The sequence below is a fragment of the Triticum aestivum genome, unplaced genomic scaffold, assembly GCF_018294505.1.
Source record: "Triticum aestivum cultivar Chinese Spring unplaced genomic scaffold, IWGSC CS RefSeq v2.1 scaffold23666, whole genome shotgun sequence".
Classification (NCBI taxonomy): domain Eukaryota; kingdom Viridiplantae; phylum Streptophyta; class Magnoliopsida; order Poales; family Poaceae; genus Triticum; species Triticum aestivum.
This window is the reverse complement of record NW_025228433.1, coordinates 11759-17637: the sequence shown is the minus strand read 5'-3', so window position 1 is coordinate 17637 and position 5879 is coordinate 11759.

Sequence of the window (5879 nt, the reverse complement as noted above, 5' to 3'; positions counted from 1 at the left end):
TCCCCAACACTCACCCACCATGGCAACCAAGTATTAGATCAGGTGATAAAACTTCTGGAAGAACGTGGATCTGGATCCACATCTCAATCTAGTTCAGCCAAATCGTCGACGATCTAGTATATCCATCATACAGCTCAATGACTACTGCTTTACCCTTGAAGGTCTAGGGTCCTTCCTCCAATACTGTTTCTTAATCACCAAGGCATGAGAATTGAAGAGTGTATAGATTGTCAATGTTAGAGTTGTGTCGAATATTATTGTACAAGGTAGGTTACAGTTGGTTCTGGACTGTGTGTAGACAATGTAGGTGTTGTGTCCTAATAGGACACTTGTATCGTATGCCTCTCATATCTAGCGAGGGTAGACACAGGATGTAACCTATGCCAACATAATAGCATAGGAACGCAGGGTCTGTTATCCGTCCCTGTTAACTCTGGACAAATTGTTTGTCAAGCGAGCCGATGGATTGCCACTACCCCACATCGCAGTTCTCTTCCTGATGATCTATGCACCAGCCTTTGTTGCATCAGCTGGGTATGCCTCTTGGTCCTCTGACCATTCAGAGAACTCCTACTGGGTTGTGCCACACCTAGCGTGCCCCCTACCTCTGCCACTTCTGAAACCTCTGCCTGCTCCCGGACCTCGGCTCGGTCCTTTGTACCAATCTGCATGTAACTTTTTGAAGACCAATGCTGAGGGGGGGGGTGAATGTCATTCTGCACTCTTCGTACAAATGTTGGCTGCAAATAGCACGGCAGTCAGGTAGTCTTTCGTATATGACACTGAAAATCTCCCTCTTCTGCTTCATGACAATGGTACAAAGTTTTTCAAAGGTTTTGTGACATCAACCTTGACCCACAACAAAATGTTTCCTTCGAAGTCATGGGATTCCTGCTCCACATAGAGGAACTCACCCACCATGGATACCAGGTATTTTATCAGGTGATAAAACTTCTAGAAGAATGTGGATCTGGATCCACATCTCAATCTTGTTCAGCCAAATTGTCGACGATATAGTATATCCATCATACAACTCAATGACTGCTGCTTTACCCTTGAAGGTCCAGGGTCCTTCCTCCAACACTGTTTCTTAATCACCAAGGCATGAGAATTGAAGAGTGTATAGATTGTCATTGTTAGAGTTGTGTCGAATATTATTATACAAGGTAGGTTACAGTTGATTGGTTCTGGACTATGTGTAGACAGTGTAGGTGTTGTGTCCTAATACGACACTTGTATCCTATGCCTCTCATATCTAGCGAGGGTAGACACACGATGTAACCTATGCCAACATAATAGCATAGGAACGCAAGGGCGACATTATCCGTCCCAGTTAACTCTGGCCAAATTGTTTATCATCGAGCCGATGGATTGCCACTACCCCACGTCGCAGTTCTCTTCCTGATGATCTATGCCCCAGCCTCTGTTGCATCAGCTGGGTACGCCTCTTGGCCCTCTGACCAATCAGAGAACTCCTGCTGGGTTGTGCCACACCTAGCGCGCCCCCTATGTCTGCCACTTCTGAAACCTCTGCGTGCTCCCGGACCTCGGCCCGTTCCTTTGTACCAATCTCCATGTAACTTTTTGAAGACCAAAGCTGGGGGGGGGGGTGAATGTCATTCCGCACTCTTCGTACAAATGTTGGGTGCAAATAGCGCAGTAGTCAGGTAGTCTTTCATATATGGCACTGAAAATCTCCCTCTTCTGCTTCATGACAATCGTACATAGTTTTTCAGAGGTTTTGTGACATCAACCTTGACCCGCACCAAAATGTTTCCTTGGAAATCATGGGATTCCTGCTCCACATAGATGAACTCACCCACCATGGCAACCAGGTATTTGATCAGGTGATAAAACTTCTGGAAGAATGTGGACTTGGATCCACATCTCAATCGTGTTCAGCAAAATCGTCGATGGTCTAGTATATCCATCATACAACTCAATGACTACTGCTTTACCCTTGAAGGTCCAGGGTCCTTCCTCCAACACAGTTTCTTAATCACCAAGGCATGAGAATTGAAGAGTGTATAGATTGTCATTGTTAGAGTTGTGTCGAATATTATTGTACAAGGTAGGTTACAGTTGCTTCGTTCTGGACTGTGTGTAGACAGTGTAGGTATTGTGTCCTAATAGGACACTTGTATCATATGCCTGTCATATCTAGCGAGGGTAGACACACGATGTAACCTATGCCAACATAATAGGATAGGAACGCAGGGAAGCCGGCGGCATGTGCCGGCGTCCAGGGTGACCGGGTGCGGTATTGTAGAGGTATCATGGGGAGGAGCTCCCATAGTCAAGCCTCGGGGATGTAGCCATATCGGTGATCCTCGTTAACAAATCTCGTCGTCGTGCTTGTGTGATTGCTTGGTCCTCGAATGATCGACGGTATGCCTCGGATTTATTCTAACAAGTGGTATCATGAGCTAGGTTGTTCAGAGTCCGTGTTGTGTTGACTTAGAGGAAGGATCGATTCTGAGATGCAGCAGGTTGTGGTGTAGTTCTCAGTGTGATCGAGAGAAGCAATCAGGAAATAGGTGCAAGCGCGGCGCCGTTAGACTAGTCACAATGGGTAGTAACTTAGAATAGTAACATACATATGTTATTACTAGTCTATGTTACTACCTCTCAGGGGCGGAGCCAGAAAATTTAGTCGATGGTTTCATTCATTATCTTATTGTGAGGATTTGTTCTAATTAATTCAGTGTAAAGTCCAATTTCACACCACCTTACATCAAATATATAGTAGTCCCCTTCAAGGAAGAACAAAAAATATAGCACTAAAAATACATTAGAGAGAGAAACATAATATCACTTATGTTATTTTAGAGTGCAAAGCCAAAATATTATCATTTGTTATTTCGTAACAATGCACGGGTATTTAATTAGTACTAACTATTAAAGTATACGGATCGAATTGTGTGATTATTGTAGTGTGTCTGGCGTAAAAGAATAACCCCAATATGAATCACCCCTAAAGATTGACAAGTCGCAATATTCCTACTACCAACTAATCACCATCTCAAAATTAAAAACCCTTACCATACAATTTAGAAAGCAAAAATTCGATGAAACAGAGGCACACAATTTGTAGAAATTGATGACTTGCCTTTTCAGAAATATGATGCACTTTGCCGACTTCTACACGTTGGCCTTGAATGATATTATTCGGATCTGGTAATCGATTTTGTCTTTGAGAAATATCATTCCATACCCTAGATCGGTCAAAGTAGGTGAAGTAAGCAAATATAAAATTGAAGTATGAACAACAAAGAGGCAATGTGGTGATGCGATCTCAGTACCTCAAATTTGGAGTTTTGAACAACGATCGTCGGCTTGCTGCCGTCGACCTGCCGTGGTGTCTCGCGAATGACGGCTGATCGAGATCGTGAATAGAACTAGGGTAGGAATAGGAGGCATGGACTAAGAGGCAATTTACTAGTGGGCTTTTGGGCTTTTTTATTAGGCTGCTCACTTGGCATTGGAACTTGATGGGTTCATCCCTTGTTTTTCGTTGGGTTCAGAGAAGTACGTATATGCGTACGTATACTAGACCAAGAAAAGTCATTGGGTTCATCTGAACCCAACGCTAACATGCTGGCTCTGCCCCTGCTACGTCTATAGCAGGGAGTAACATATGTGTTGTCATGCAACACTTCATTTATTAGGTTGTAGACTCATCTTTTTCTGATATGTGTGATGTTAGAATAACTAGATATATTACCACATGCCCCTCTTTCCTCATTAATTACTCGCCACTTCATCTATTTTGCCTAGAGATGTGTGATGTTACCACCTATTTTACTTCCACAGTGGGTAGTCTCACGGTAGGACAGGCGAATCTTTGGCGATTTGGGCAAGGCGCCGTGTGCATAGGTGGTGTGCCGGATCGTATTGTCTCAACGGCGGCGACTCGTATCGACGTGGACGACTGACCGTATCCGATTCGAAGCTTGCGAGGCACCGGTTCTGGAAGCCTATGTCGGGATAGGTTCTCTACGACATACGCGTGAAAGTGTGGTGGCCCAAGGTCCTTGGCGTGCTGCAGGGAAGGTGGCCCATGAGGGCAGCGCAGGGCGTGGCCACGCACATCGCGGCTGGCTCAAGGAGACGTGACGAGGCCAGATGCATGCGTGCGAGCTAGCAAGCCGGGACTGGTTTGAGGAAAAGAAATAATCTGCAACATGTGGTATTTGACATTAGCATGGACAGCAATTGGATTGAAAAAAGGAGCATTGGAAGGTGTGGCGGCACACTTGGTGTAGTCACGAGAGCTTGCATGGAAGCAGTTTTTTGATGCCTAATTGCATATGGTGTTTTACAAGGAGTTTAGCAGACTGGCAACGTGCATATAAGGTTCAGAGGAGCCTGGAAGTGCATCGTGAAGATCATGTATACACAGGGCGCCAAGACATGCACGGACGTGCAAGCGGTCCTGGTGCAGGTTGGCGCATGATTGCAGTCGGATATGTTCGGTTGGGTTGGACTAGACAGTCTGACGGATCGACGTAAGTCGGTTGGTACAGAAGACGGTTGCGAGATCAGTGCTGGTGATCGACTTCTGGGGCGTGGAAATACGTGGCGCAGAACCAAGTGCTTGTGTGGCTTCGACAAGACTATGGCGCGGGGTTGATTCAAGGTGGTGTACACACGGAACTTGATGTCGACGAGGTGCAGGGGTAGACCGATCATCTACCATGGAGTCATGTTGAAGGTGGAGCTAGATTGAGGGGCTACGGTATAAGGATCCAGAGAATCGAAGGCTTTTCAGCGGGGAAAAAGCGGGGGATGCGTAATTCGGACTGAAGCCCAGTGGTCTGTTAAAAACGTAAAACTCGTCATCGGTCGGCGATGACCGATGGTACTCTGCAGTGGGCACTACTAGGGAAAAGCCTAGCAGCAGCGCGGGTTTTGGGCCTCTCAGTAGCGCGTGTACCGGCGCTACTAATAAGGCGCTACAGCTAATGTATAGCAGTAGCGCCTATTGTCCCACGCTAGTGCTATACATGAATAGCTGTAGCGCTCTTTAGAAAAGGGCGCTACTGATATTATCTACATCGCTGTTTACAGGGAAGCGCTACTGGTAAGGCGGCGCTACTGCTAAATTTTCCCCCTCGCTACTACTAGTTTTATTAGTTTTTTTCTGCATATTTGTTTTGTATTTGTTTTGTATTTGAATAGGCTTGATACAATAATCTTTAGCATATCATACACATACAAATGTAATCATAGCATATACATATAATTAGTCTCATCAAATCATGTCATCATCATAATCATCATCCAACACAAAGTGGTCTCTCCTCATCAATCTCGAAAATAGCGATACAAGTCTCGATTACTTGCAAATACATCGTCATCCATCTAAACAATGATATACGCGAGAAGAGCTATCACTTTGAGTACATGAGTTTGTATCCCTCTCTCGCATTAGCGTGAACCTAAACTAACTACTGCCTGTCGCTCGGAAACCGGAAACCGGTACACCTGGGCCTGACACTCCGGCCACTTGTCGTATATATACTCCTGGCGTAGCACTTCTTCGCCATCTATGATCTATGCACCTGCATCGTCACATGAGTCGATGATATGCAACATATATAGTTGAGCAACAGAAAGAGACAGACTTGGCAAAACATAGGCCACTCAGCATCATTCCCTGGAAACAACAAAGCCATTTGGGCACAATCGAACAACTTCAATGAAAGATATAACATGCGCAAACACTATTGAGGAATTTGCATATAACATGGCCATTTCAATGAAAAGATATAATCAACAATAATGGAATATGCAAATGAACATCAATGACATATATCATATAAAAACAATCATGTTTTTTGTTTACATAGCAACAATTAGTTTGACCAAGTTTTTGA